We start from the raw sequence: 15,391 nt of genomic DNA on the forward strand, positions 1-15,391 counted from the left end.
TCAGAAAGAGGTCTGAAAAATGAGTAAGAGTAAGAAGTATCTTTTAAAATTGTTCTTTTCAATTCACTCTTGAATGAACATCATACCTAGGGCAGATCCACACCATTCCTTTAAAGCACATTCAACACCCATTTGAAGCACATGAATCCCACCACAGAATCATGGGAACTGCAGTTTGTTAAGAGTGGTGAGAACTATAACTGTGAGGGGGAAATGACACTTCCCAGAATTCTTTAGGGGAAGTCATGCGCTTTAAATGCGAGTTGGATGTGCTTTACACATATTGTGTGAATCCACTTAATAAATTTTGCCTGCATGTAAATTGTTTTAATTAATTTTTCAAAATGGAAATAAGCTATAAAGTGTAGTGGGTGACCATGGGCTACTCACCATTTCTCAGCCTATCTGCCCCTCAGGATGAAAACAATGGAGAACCATGACTACCCTAAGGCATACTTAAAATGTAAAGGAAGTATTGTACAACCATAGTATGCAATTGGATACTTATAGGGACACAGCATGACAAAACTGGGTGGAAGTAATGAGTGGGGTACCACAGGGCTCGGTCCTGGGCCCAGTGCTCTTCAACATTTTTATTAACTACTTGGATGAGGAGGTATACAGAGCATGCTTATCAAATTTGCAGATGATACACAATTGGGGGGCATAGCTAATACCGTGGAAGACAGAAAGAAAATTCAAAGGGACCTTGATAGGCTGGAGCATTGGGCTGAAAACAACAGAATGAAATTCAACAGGGATAAATGCAAAGTTCTACACTTCGGAAAAAGAAACCAAATGCACAGTTATAAGATGGGGGATACTTGGCTCAGCAGTATGACATGCAAGAAGGATCTTGGAATTGTTGTTGATCACAAGCTGAATATGAGCCAACAGTGTGATGTGGCTGCAAAAAAGGCAAATGCTATATCAGGCTGCATGAACAGAAGTATAGTTTCCAAATCATGTGAAGTATTAGTTCCCCTCTATTCAGCACTGGTTAGGCCTCATCTTGAGTGCTGTGTCCAGTTCTGGTCTCTGCACTTCAAGAAGGATGCAGACAAACTGGAACAGGTTCAAAAGAGGGCAACAAGGATGATCAGGGGACTGGAAACAACACCCTATGAGGAGAGACTGAAGGAACTGGGCATATTTAACCTGGAGAAGAGAAGACTGAGGGGAGATATGATAGCACTCTTCAAGTATTTGAAAGGTTGCCACACAGAGGAGGGCCGGGATCTCTTCTCAACGATCCCAGAGTGCAGGACACAGAATAATGGGCTCAAGTTGCAAGAAGCCAGATTTCAACTGGACATCAGGAAAAGCTTCCTAACTGTTAGAGCCATACAACAATGGAACTAATTACTAGAGAGGTAGTGGGATCTCCGACACTGGAGGCATTCAAGAGGCAGCTGGACAGCCATCTGTCGGGAATGCTTTGATTTGGATTCCTGCATTGAGTAGGGGGTTGGACTTGATGGCCTTATAGGCCCCTTCCAACTCTACTTTTCTATGATTCTATGAAAATATTTATATAAGCATGACTATCAAATATGTTTATTTATATAACCTGTAAAAATATTTATAGTGCAATCCTGTTTGTTTACTCAGAAGCAAGTCCCAATGTATTCAATGGGGCTTACTCAACCAGGGAAAACTGCAGCCTCAAGTGATAAGGAACTTGTTCTTTTAACAAGTCCTTTAAGTTGAGACCTTATCCCAGTCTGCGTCTGTGTTGAAATTGCTTTTTAATATGTTTTTAAACTTTTTCTTAAAAAAATGTTTTTAAAGCTTTTAAAAATGTTTTTAAAGATGTTTTGTTTTAATATATTTTAAAGTCTGTTTTTATGATTTTTAAAGTGTTTTTAGTGCTTTTGTTTGCTGCCCTGGGCTCCTACTGGGAGGAAGGGTGGGATATAAATCAAATAATAAAAATAAATAAATAAATAAACTTCATTCATTTTTTTAAAAAATGAGTATTAGTTTCCTACATAATAAAAACTGTGATAAACCCTGCCTAATTTCTTTAAAAATAGGGTTGGAGGGAGAGAGATTTACAACACAAACACAAGTCTGCACTATGTTTACTCACAAGTCCCATTAATTTACAGCACAATCCTAACCATGTCTACTCAAAAGCAAGTCCTAATGGAGTTCAATGGGGTTTACTCCAGGTACATGCTTTACTCCCAGAAATGGCTTTACTCCCAGAAAAGCAGATATTGGATTAAATACTTTTATATTTCATAGCCCAGGGTCTGACTCTTGGACAGAAGAGGAAAAAAAACATTAAGCCATATTACTTACGCAAACTGCAAAAAACTCAAAGCCACCATATTCTGACGTTCAGCCTAGGCATGCCAGGATCAACAAGTCACAACTCTGGCGTCATTGGCTACAATCATGAAAGGACAGGGTTACAGCCAGAGTTTTAAAAAGTTACTTTTTTAAACTACAACTCCCATCAGCCCCAGCCAGCATGGCCACTGGATTGGGCTGATGGGAGTTGTAGCTAGAGCATGGATCTGTTTAAAAAAAAGTTGTGCAGGGGGGGTTACGTTTTGGTGTATATCTCGGGAATTAGACTACCTAGAAACTTACTTTTTTTTTTAAATTGAAGCGGAGAGTCCGGAGAGTAAGGGGTGGTAGCCAGAGAGCCGGAGCCCCCCCCAAAAAACCAGAGACTCCAGCTGGAAACACACACACCGGGGCACACACACACACACAAATCATCGTCACTCACCTCCACAGCTCTTCACCATTCTGCTGCTGCCTTCCTTGCCCTGGCTTTTTCCTCCGGCGTCCATTTTTTCCTCTCAGAGTCAGACGGTAGCAGGCCCTGCCTATTCACCTCTTCCCTCATGCCTCCTAACACAGATCACGAGGGAAGAGAGAGTCTGCGCAGAGGTCCAATCAGTGTGAGGCACATGTCTTGTGTTAACCAATCACAGCCAGGAGCTGACTTCCCCTTGTTCCCGCCCCCAAGTAACATCCAACCTAACGTGGAAACGTTAAAGTTGCAGCTGAAAAGTAGGGAAATTACTAGTCGTTCCTTTACTTGCCAAATGTAATGGAATTACCCACTCGTTATTTAAAATTGTAACTAATTACAAGTAACTCGTTAAAAATAACGAGTTACTTCCAAGCTCTGAGAGAAACTGTCATGGGCACCGCACACACACACTAACAGCCAAGCACACACTGAAACCTATTCTATTGGCTACAATAGAATGTTCTTTCAAGCCTAATTTCAATGAAGGGAGGGGGCCTCTGCAAGCTCATGGGCACCACATTGGCAACCACTGGGTTAAGCTGTTAAATTAGGTTTGCTTACTTGTATTGCTTGATTTTTTTGTATTTATTTATGTATTTATAAATACAGAGCCAGTGTGGCGTAGTGGTTAGAGTGTTGGACTATGGCCTGGGAGACCAGTGTCTGAATCCCCACACAGCCATGAAGCTCGCTGGGTGACCTTGGGCCAGTCACTACCTCTCAGCCTCAGAGGAAGGCAATGGTAAAACCACCTCTGAATACCACTTACCATGAAAACTGTATTCATAGGGTCGCCATAAGTCGGGATCGACGTGAAGGCAGTCCATGTATTTATTTATTTCATTTTAATTTATTTGTTTCATTTATAGACTGCCCATAGCGAGTGGCTCTCTGGGCGGTGTACAAAAAAGTTAAAATACAAAATATCAATAATAAAATCAGACAACAAACAATAAACACAAGCAGCAACAAAATAAAAAATAAAAAATAAAAAATAAAAATATAAAATTATAACATAAACGCTTAAAATGCCTGGGAGCATAGCCAGGTCTTAACCTGGCGCCGAAAAGATAGAAGCGTAGGCGCCAGGCGTACTTCTTTGGGGAGGCTGTTCCACAGTTCGGGGGCCACTACAGAAAAGGCCCTAGATCGATGTATTTGGTTACAGCCTTTATATACCGCTTCATCATTAACATTTCTGCTCCATGTACATAAAAATAAACCATACAGAGAATAAAACAATAAAAATTCACTCTAAAATCAAACACAAACATAAACCCAAAGGCTACTGTGAAATGCCCACTTGTCATGCACCACAAGTTCAGCAAGGAGGGTGGCTGTCTATTCTCAGTCAGGAGGGAGTTCCACAGGCTTGGGCCCACAGCACTGAACAATGGCTTCTATTCGTTATGATCAGTGCATCTGAACCATGGGGGGGGACGACCACCAATGGAGACTTCCCCAAAGATCTCAGTGATCAGGCAGAGATATTGCTAAGAACATAAAAACCAACAACAAAAAATTCTATAAATACATTCAAAGCAGGAGACCATCTAGGGAGACAATTGGACCCTTGGATGATAAGGGAGTCCAAGGTGTACTAAAGAACAATAAGGAGATTGCAGAGAAGCTAAATGAATTCTTTGCATCTGTCTTCACAGTGGAAGATATAGGGCAGATCCCTGAACCTGAACTAACATTTGCAGGAAGGGATTCTGAGGAACTGAGACAAATAGTGGTAACGAGAGAGGAAGTTCTAAGCTTAATGGACAATATAAAAACTGACAAATCACCGGGCCCGGATGGCATCCACCCGAGAGTTCTCAAAGAACTCAAAGGTGAAATTGCTGATCTGCTAACTAAAATATGTAACTTGTCCCTTGGGTCCTCCTCCATGCCTGAGGACTAGAAAGTGGCAAATGTAACGCCAATCTTCAAAAAGGGATCCAGAGGGGATCCCGGAAATTACAGGCCAGTTAGCTTAACTTCTGTCCCTGGAAAACTGGTAGAAAGTATAATTAAAGCTAGATTAACTAAGCACATAGAAGAACAAGCCTTGCTGAAGCAGAGCCAGCATGGCTTCTGCAAGAAGTCCTGTCTCAGTAACCTATTAGAATTCTTTGAGAGTGTCAACAAGCATATAGATAGAGGTGATCCAGTGGACATAGTGTACTTAGACTTCCAAAAAGCGTTTGACAAGGTACCTCACCAAAGGCTTCTGAGGAAGCTTAGCAGTCATGGAATAAGAGGAGAGGTCCTCTTGTGGATAAGGAATTGGTTAAGAAGCAGAAAGCAGAGAGTAGGAATCAACGGACAGTTCTCCCAATGGAGGGCTGTAGAAAGTGGAGTCCCTCAAGGATCGGTATTGGGACCTGTACTTTTCAACTTGTTCATTAATGACCTAGAATTAGGAGTGAGCAGTGAAGTGGCCAAGTTTGCTGACGACACTAAATTGTTCAGGGTTGTTAAAACAAAAAGGGATTGCGAAGAGCTCCAAAAAGACCTCTCCAAACTGAGTGAATGGGCGGAAAAATGGCAAATGCAATTCAATATAAACAAGTGTAAAATTATGCATATTGGAGCAAAAAATCTGAATTTCACATATACGCTCATGGGGTCTGAACTGGCGGTGACCGACCAGGAGAGAGACCTCGGGGTTGTAGTGGACAGCACGATGAAAATGTCGACCCAGTGTGCGGCAGCTGTGAAAAAGGCAAATTCCATGCTAGCGATAATTAGGAAAGGTATTGAAAATAAAACAGCCGATATCATAATGCCATTGTATAAATCTATGGTGCGGCCGCATTTGGAATACTGTGTACAGTTCTGGTCACCTCATCTCAAAAAGGATATTATAGAGTTGGAAAAGGTTCAGAAGAGGGCAACCAGAATGATCAAGGGGATGGAGCGACTCCCTTACGAGGAAAGGTTGCAGCATTTGGGGCTTTTTAGTTTAGAGAAAAGGCGGGTCAGAGGAGACATGATAGAAGTGTATAAAATTATGCATGGCATTGAGAAAGTGGATAGAGAAAAGTTCTTCTCCCTCTCTCATAATACTAGAACTCGTGGAGATTCAAAGAAGCTGAATGTTGGAAGATTCAGGACAGACAAAAGGAAGTACTTCTTTACTCAGCGCATAGTTAAACTATGGAATTTGCTCCCACAAGATGCAGTAATGGCCACCAGCTTGGATGGCTTTAAAAGAAGATTAGACAAATTCATGGAGGACAGGGCTATCAATGGCTACTAGCCATGATGGCTGTGCTCTGCCACCCTAGTCAGAGGCAGCATGCTTCTGAAAACCAGTTGCCGGAAGCCTCAGGAGGGGAGAGTGTTCTTGCACTCGGGTCCTGCTTGCGGGCTTCCCCCAGGCCCCTGGTTGGCCACTGTGAGAACAGGATGCTGGACTAGATGGGCCACTGGCCTGATCCAGCAGGCTCTTCTTATGTTCTTATGTTCTTATGATATATGGGATTATGTGATCCTTAAGATATCCAAGGCCCAAACTGTTAAGGGCCTTGTACATTAATATAAAAACCTTGAACCTGGCCTAGTAGTGCCTTCAAGTCAATTCTGACTTATGGTGACCCTGTGGCAGAGCTTGGAAAAGTTACTTTTTTGAACTACAACTCCCATCAGCCCCAGCCAGCATGGCCACTGGATTGGGCTGATGGGAGTTGTAGTTCAAAAAAGTAACTTTTCCAAGCTCTGCCCTGTGGATATGGTTTTCATGAGGCTGAGAGGCAGTGACTGGCCCAAGGTCACCCAGTGAGCTTCGTGGCCGTGTGGGGATTCGAACCCTGGTCTCCCAGGTCATAGTCCAGCACCTTAACCACTACACCACACATACGGGCAGCCAGTGCAAGCTTTAAGCACCAGAGTTATGTGCTGGCAGTAGTCTGTCCCCATCAGCAGCCTAGAAGCATCATTTTGTACCAGCTGGAACTTCTGGACTTATTTACTGATATTATGATTATTTCTACTTGATTCTAATATGGTTTTTGAATCATTATATTAATTGTTCATTTGATATGCTGTGAGCCACTCTGGGCACAATTTTGTGGGAAAGTGACATACAAATAAACAATGATGATGATGACTCATCTGCAATCTCCACTACATCTTGTGCTGCTGGACGCTTCCTATTTTGAATCACAACCAATACCCCAAATAAACTTATTAAAATTTCACAAAGAAAGACCTAAACAAATGATCCTTCAAAAAGGCATCTCGCACAGCATGATGCAGCTGTTTTCATTAACACATGCGAGCAGACTGAGGGATGTGGGGAGCGCATACTTTCTTTGGCATTTTCTTTGGCAGCTATATTCTCTGTGAACTTTGTAAACTGTGTGAAGATGGTCATAAATGTTTCAGATGAGCCTCATTAACCAGCAAGCAAGGAATGGGGCCTGGTGATAAAAGGAAAGGTAAGAATCCTTGCTGTCGTATCCTCTTTATAGTACTCAGGTGGCTGCACACTTCTTTAACCCCATGATGCTAAAATATTTTTGGCCACTTATCTCTTTCTAAAACCCAACACCCCAAACCTATGAACCAGCATTGCCTCCTCCTCCTCCTCCTTTTCCTCCTCCTCCAGCTCATATCGCACATTACTCTGTTTTCCTTTATTATTCCTGGTTCAGCATTCATCTCTAGCAGGAGCGGTCCAAGATGTTTTGTTGCTTGAGGAAACGGACAAAATGGCATCCTTCCACTTCACAGGCAGAATCCAGCTCAAGTGGCTCTAGACTCTCACTTCTGTAACAGGTGTGGGGAACCTTTGGACCTCCAGATATTGCTGAGCTACAACTCCCACCAGCCCCAGCAGTCATGTCCAATGGCCAGGGATGATGGGAGCTGCAGTTCAGCAACATCTGGAGGGCCAAAGGCTCCCCCCACCATTGTCCATCACCTGGGGCAGCAGGCTAGCTTAGGAATCATACAATCATAGAATAGTGGAGTTGGAAGGGGCCTATAAGGCCATCAAGTCCAACCCCCTGTGCAATGCAGGAATCCAAATCAAAACATTGCTGCCATCAACCAAGATGGCGGCAAAGGCTTCAGCCTCTAGGGGAAAACTCGGCCGCCATCTTCATTGATGGCAAACCTGGGCGTGCAGTGCACGCAGCCACAAAAAACAGTGGAAAGGTAGGTGAAGTGGGGGGATGGTGGGCGGCTCGGAAGCTGCTGTCCTGCGATCCATGGCTACTTCTGTGGATCACAGAAGGGAAGCGGAGGGGCCCAGGGCAGGCTGGTGCCCAAGGGCCCCGGCATGCCTGGGGCCAGCCCTGGCTGGTACACACCTGACCTCCAGCCAGTTGTGTCGCTGCTGCTGACCAGGACGGAGGTCAGAGGTGGCAGCAAGTTTGGCTCAATGCAAATACTCCGGTGCAGCCAATCCAGTGCTTCCACTGGCATGTTTGCCGCCACCTCACCCCTCCACTTCCTGGTAAGCAGCAGCGATGGAGCCAAGCACAAGTCAGGCGAGTGCTGCCATCCCACCCCATTGTCCGCTACTGGAGTCAACCAGAATGTCAAAAAGCAGTGACAAAGCAAGCCTTAGAGTTCTCCAGAACTCTCCATCGGGCTGGATTATGCAAAGCTTGGGATAGGGGGAAGAGGGTAGGGGAAAAATAATGAAAAATCGGCTTGATGTTGTAGCAACACAGTCTGCATCTAGACTCTTTCCTAAGGTAGAGATTTCAGGCTCTGGTAGGTGCTGTGGATCTCAGGTCACACCTAGGATTATGGGGCAAAAAAAGCTGGCAGTGCTGGTAGGGATGGAGGAGAATTTGATTCAGTTCACATTTGAAACTGAATCTATCAAATTTTCACTTTCCAAAACAATGTGAGAACCAAACCACAGCCAGTCTTCAAAATTCGCACGTCTGAATTTTGCAATGCATTTCTCCAATTAGAGGAAAGCATGTTAGAAGAAATTGATTGCAAAAATACAGACATTAGTCAAAACTGCATATAGGAAAATGTATTCATTAGGAGAAATTTGCATTCAAATGCTGAAGAATTTTTGTAAACATTTTTTTAAAAAATGCAAATTGCTGCCAAAATGTGGAGAACTGAATTTAAGATTAGAGAAATTGAGAAAACCTAAATTGATAGGTCCTCCCATTCTTAAATGCAGATACATATTAAATACAATCTTAGAAAATGACAGGCAAGTGGAAATTTTAAATACCTGACTGCCACATGAAAATGTAAACCACACCAAATTTCTCCCCCATCCCTATTAGTACAGAATCCAAAAAGTCATTACATTTAACTTTACCGACATACCTTTACCACACTTCCTTTTTCAACCCAAAATTAAGAAGCAGCAGTTTCTGTGCCTAGCATTCTGGGAAAAAAGGAGTTTAAATTAATAGACTACAGAGTAAGCCTTGTAATGACTAGATAATATGACATGAAACATTGCCACTTTGCAAATTAGGGAGTGTCATTAAAGGCTGTGTAGGAACAAGTTCACAATGGGAACATTATTGCCTGCAATTCTTGCAAAAACACTGCCAGTTTGAAGAATAAGAGGTAGTTAGTTGGCAGATTAATAGGAATATATAATACTTTCTAAAGCATACCACCAGTGTGTGGATTTCAGTGCAGAATGTTTATTGTGGCAGTGCTACTACAAAATCACAAACTGCTGACTTTGTAATTCACATGAGTCATTAAAATAAAAAGACCACAGAAATGTTTCAAATATAATTCATTCCAATCTGTGCCAGTAGAATTAGGACCAATTCAATCTTACTTTCTCTTCCCCTCATTTTAAATGATGTACAGCTAAGATGTTTTGAAGTATAGACTTGAAAAAATTTAAGTTTCAACAGGAAGTTGAGTTAAACTCGCATTCATATCTGTTATATGCACCATGTTGCTGTGTGAAGTGCTCCTGTTCAGGGTTCCAGTCAGCCATGCCCTTTTCTAGGTGACTCCATTCCATCCTGCCATTTTCCATTCCCACCCACCCTGAACAGTCAGCCAGCATTCCACAGTCTTATTTGGTAAATGTATTAAAATGTTTACTCATGATCTTTCATATGTTCAGGAAACATAGGCTTTAGCTTGAAGAGAAGAGATAGAAGTAGGTAGTAGATTTTAGTCCATCATTGGGATGTTGTGTCAGAGAAGCCTCTTTAGATTCCTCTCTCCTGTGGCTTAATGGAGAATATGCAAAAAGTGAACAACAACTCTCAAGAAAGAAGAGGAAGAGAATGGGGAAATACACCTAGTCAACAGGAAATTACAGTAAACAAGCCTAGAGGTGTCCCCAAATTCTGGCTAGAGGAGACATTTCCCTACTAAAGCTTGCATATCCCAGCAAGACTAAGGAAGAGGAAGCTGACAGGCAGGCCCACCCTCGGACTGGATGGAAGTAAAAAGGCAGGCAGGCGGGGGACTGGCTGAAGGCTGACTGAGGTTGGTGGTCTGCCACCTCCGTGATCTTCCCTTGCCCTACCCCAGGTGAGTTTTAGAGCTATTGAGATTACAAGGAAATGGGGGAGATAGTGGCACTGGAAGGCACTTTACAAGTGCTCTCCAAGGTTTTGCGAAATGTTAAAAACAAACCTTGAGCCTTTACTAGTGACTCGAACACTCACAAAGGTTGAGCCCTTTTGAGGCTAGCAGCAAGATGTCTGTACGTGCCCATAAGAGGCATCCATTTCTCCCTTGGATATGGGGCTGATGGGAGTTGTAGTTCAAAAAAGTAACTTTTCCAAACTCTCTATCTGGGAAGAGAGATGAAACCTCCAGCACAACACTTCTTGCGACTCATGCGAGAAATGTTTACAAGACATCCTCAGACCAGCAAAAGTAGGCTCTGCTCTGGAAATAGGGACACTTCTAGCATGCGAAAACGGCACAGACCGGCTGCTTCCAAAACACATTTCATGAAACACACCATTGATTTATGCCCAGAAGGAGCAAACAAATGAATAGACACAGCTCTTCTAGCTGTTCCAGTGCTCAGGCAAGAAGCCGTTGGCTTGTGAACCTGACTTCCCTTCCCTCACCTGCTGAAACCTTAAGCCATCAATTTTTAAGTGTCTGCTTTTTCAAGTGGCGCTTATAAATATCATCTCACATGTCACGGGCATATTCATAGGAGTTTCGGTATCAGTTTTTCCTGCTTTTTCACAGTTTGGATAATTATACACTGCACTGAGCAAAGTCATCCGAGATGTGTTGATAGCACAAAAATAGCTGTTTGTTTCTAATGGAGTGTGTGAGAGAGAGAAAGAAGGGGGGGGGGAGAAGGAGATAAGGAAAAAAAGAAGAGGGGAGCCAATAATAACTGTACGATGGCTGGGCCTCAAGTGGTGCTGACCTTCAATCACATGAAGTGGAAATCGTTAGCAGAAACAGAATACTTCTATGCAAGGATTACATCACCTGCTGCAATGCCCAGTAGTGGCCTATAAGTTATCTGTGTAAATACATTTCATTTCCCACCTTTAGAAGTGAACAGCTTTTGCCAAACCTGTTGAGTCTTCCTAAGTTATTGCAACACTTGGTCACTCTCTGCTGATCAGACTTAGGAAGTCCTGGCGACATGTAAGGCTTCCACGTTGCAGAGAAACGCAGGGAACATTTTTGTTGGTGTACATTCAGCATGGTGGACAGTCCTCACCATGGCCTCCTGTAAACTGAGAGAGGACAGAGACTTTAAATATGTAAATCTTTGTCAGGACCTCATCCTGGAGAACAGAAAGATGAAGTGAAGATCAGCTGTTTGTTTTTTACAGATATGCGTGCATATATATCCTACAATAGGCATGGAAGGATCTGTCAATTTTGGTTCTCTCAGTTTCTCATTTTTCCAAGCTTAAATTCGGTTCTCCACATTTCTGTAGCAATTTGTGATTTTTAAAAAATATCCTCATGAAAATTCTCCAGGATTTTCATGAGAATTTCTCCTAGTAAACACATTTTTGTATGCAGTTTTAACTAATGCACACATTTTTGCAAGCAATGTCTCCTAATGCAATGCATTTTTGTATGTTATTCTCACTAATATATTCATTTTAATGCACACTTTCCTCTAATATATGCATTTTTGTAAACACTGCTTAGTTGGAGTACTACATCACAAAATTCGGATAAGCATGAATTTTGAAGGATGGCTGTGTTTTGGTTCTTACGTTGTTTTGGAAAGTGCGGATTTGATAAACTTGGCTTTAAATGCAAACTGAATCCAATTTCTCGACCATCCCTATCCTACAAGATCCCATACTCATTCTTGTTAACTTTTCACATTGCACATAGGCGACTGTCTTTTATCAGGTCTAGTCATCTAGCCTATAGGCACCCACATGTTGGCATGGACATCTGCACTGAAGAATCATGTGTGTGAGCAGGTTCCCCTCATGCAACTGATGTGTAAAGGTACCAATAACACAACCACTAGACAATTAATGCTCTTGGTTGTTCATCCAAAAGCCCACAAGGCCCTCAGGGGATTTGATTCAGTTTGCAGTTAAAGGCAAACCTACCTAATTTGCACTTTCTGAAAAAATAAAGGAAGTGAAATGCAGCCATCCTTCAAATTTTGCATTTCTCTGAATTTTGGAATGCAGTTCTCCAGCTAAGTAATGTGTACGAACATGAATAAACTGGGGCAAAGTGTGTGTGTGTATATGTATGTATGTATATATATTGTATTATGTATATATGTGTGTGTGAAAATGTGGAGCACTGAATTTAAGAGTGGGAAAATGAGAAACAGAAATTGACAGATCTTTCTATCCCTACTTTCAGTGTTCCCTTTAATGCAACTGGAAACTGGAAACATGGCATCAGAGTAAGCAGACATCAATTCTACTGTCACTTTTAAATTGCAACTTTTTGGGGGGGGAAGTTGTTGGGAGGCGGCAAAAGAGTAAACAGAGAATATGGCATATGAGAGAGAGAGAGAGAGAGAGAGAGAGAGAGGAACTACTCAGAGTAAACTGTTTTTATGTACTATAAGTCATAGCGTTATTATATTGTTGTCATATGTTCTCTGAAAGTTGGAATTGCCACTGTGTACGATCATATGGGACTATAATTACTTTTACAGATACGTGAAAGTCTTTTCAAGTCTATGAAAAACCATGATCGCTCTCCAGCCTCTATGTTGCTTGCATCCAAATTCAAGCCATTTTTATTGCAAGTCTTTTCTGTGTAGCAAGATAATTTATGGGAACTCATGAGCAAAGCCTTTTGGGGACACTTGTGCCAACTGCAGTTGACATAGGTGATATTTAAGCAGAAGACGCTAAAAAGATAAACTGAGATTGACAACATTGTGTCACCTTGGCAACAACCTCTTATGATTACCAGGATCAAATGCTGAGGGTGTATCATACAAATGAGTGACTAATCAAGAAACATTGTTGCTATCCCACTTCCCTCAACTTTATCACTGCCACTCTGTTCTGAAAAGGGGCATGGATGAACCCACAGAGATGTCAAAGAAAAGTACAGAGGAAGCATATTTAATCAGTCAAAAGATACCTTATCTCATATCCGAGTCTGCATCTGTGTTGAAATTGTTTTTAGGTTTTTTGTTTGCTTCCCTGGGCTCCTTCTGGGAGGAAGGGTGGGATATAAATTTAAATAACAATAACAACTACTACTACAATAATATGGTGGGTCATTTCCAAATAGGCTAGCAAGATTATCTGAGGTGGCACAGCAGATACCTGCAAGAAGCGTTCGTTCACCTGTGGTTCTCCAGATGCCGTTCTGCACAAACCACTGACCATGCTGACTGAGGTTGAGGGGAGTTGGACTCCAACACCATCAGGAGGGCCACAAGTTCCCCATCTCTGATGTTACAGCTTTAGCTGTTTCATAAGGTAGCGATGAGGAAACAGGAAGAACAAGGGACTCACACTTCTTCAGTACAATCCTTTAGAAAAGACAAAGTTGAACACCTGGATCTGTCCCTGCAGTCAGTGTTTGTCACAGGCCTGAGGCCTAGTTTGCACAGGCTTCTTTGGAGTTCAGGTGTGGCACATAGGGTTGCCAGGTTCCTGGCCTGAGACTGATCCTGTATCTTTAGGAGAAGAGAAAGTCAGCCAGGAGGTCTTCTGTATCTGTAACAGTTGTGCAGGGGGAAGGGAGAATTCCACCTTGTGGTTTTTCTCATTACAGTGTTGCAAGAACACCTGCACTTGGCTGACTTTCTCTTCTCCTAAAGATACAGGATCAGTCTCAGGCCATGAACCTGGCAACCCTAGTGGCACAAGAAATTAATTTCAGTTTGTATTTAAATCCAAATTTATCAAATTTGGTGTGTGAAGGATCTCTAAGTGGTTCAAAAAAAAATAATTAAAATTATTAATAAAGTTAAAAACAAGTAATTAAAAACATATTTAAAAAAATTACTACAGCTACTAACTAAATAAATTTAAAACAGATCAACATCTATGTGTTGGAGAGACATATTAGAGGACAATTTTTTAAAAAATGAATATATTCATGAAAATAACATACAAAAATGCATCGTATTAGGAGAAATTGTTTGTACAATCTGTGCACTAGTCAGAACTGTATACAAAAATGTGTATATAAGAACAAAGTTGCACTAAAATACAGAAGAATTTTCCTGAGGATTTTAAATTCTTTTTTAAAAAATCACAAATTGCTTCAGAGATGTGGAGGACTGAATTTAATTCTGGAAAAATAAGAAATTGAGAGAACCGTAATTGACAGATTGTTCCATCTCTAGACACAGGACAATGGGCATTTTGGCAGGAGGCATGGTTTTGAACAAGTTGTATGTAAGTGACTGGATCAGGCAAACACAAACTGAGGGCCACAGGCAGGAAATGTAGTCACAGACAGACTGGAGGTCCAATTGGATTGGACAAGGCAAGGTGTGTATAATTATCCAGCTGTAGCTGTATTTCCTTGCTTGCGTGTTATGTTTGCTAATCTTTATGAGCTGCCTTAGGGGCCTCTTTGACTGAAAGACAGCATAGAAATAACTTCAATGGGTCTACTCTGAGTTGGACTAACACTGACTATAACCCTATTAGGCTGCAATCCTAACCCCACTTACCTGGGAGGAAGTCCCATTAAATTCAATAGGGCTGAGTAGGCATAATTAGGAGTACACAGTACCTAGTGTCATGGCCCCGTCAGAGGACTCATCAGACGAGGATGACTCAGGAGTAACAGCAGCAGACCCAGAAGCAGCAGACCCAGAAGGAGAAACAGAGGAAACTCCTGAGAACCCAGCTCCTTCTCCCCCTCAGCTGCAGAGCACCCCAGACACAGCTGAAGCCCTTCAGCCAGACGCAGACAGTGAACAGGATACTCCCCCTCACCTGCAGAACATAGACAACAAGGTCAGGCAGAAGAGGGGCAGGCCTGTCCACTTAAGGCCAAAACGCTGAGGGCTCACACCTGCTGACAAACCTGCTCCTTAAAAGTCAAACCTTGGTTTCAGTTTGTTGCTGACTACAATGTCAGGTGTGGCTTCATGTGTTTCTAGTTTCCCTGAACCTTATCTTGTACTGACCCCTTGGCAATTGAACCCGGACCTCTACTGACCTCGCTTCTGGACTTCTGGCTTGGCATGTAAGCTTAGGACGGGCCTTGCCCTTATCA

The 15,391-nt window shown here is 42.3% G+C and overlaps 1 long non-coding RNA gene across 1 annotated transcript; it reads right to left on the reverse strand.

The window, feature by feature from the left end:
• Positions 1–7,044: 7,044 nt before the first annotated feature.
• Positions 7,045–15,103, reverse strand: LOC133378438 (uncharacterized). Its single transcript, XR_009761028.1, has 4 exons — positions 14,903–15,103; positions 11,246–11,439; positions 9,071–9,131; positions 7,045–7,185 (listed from the first exon to the last, which is right to left on the reverse strand). It is a non-coding gene; the product is annotated as an uncharacterized LOC133378438 (long non-coding RNA).
• Between the last annotated feature and the right edge of the window lie 288 nt (positions 15,104–15,391).

This window comes from Rhineura floridana, chromosome 2 (genome assembly GCF_030035675.1).
Source record: "Rhineura floridana isolate rRhiFlo1 chromosome 2, rRhiFlo1.hap2, whole genome shotgun sequence".
Classification (NCBI taxonomy): Eukaryota; Metazoa; Chordata; class Lepidosauria; order Squamata; family Rhineuridae; genus Rhineura; species Rhineura floridana.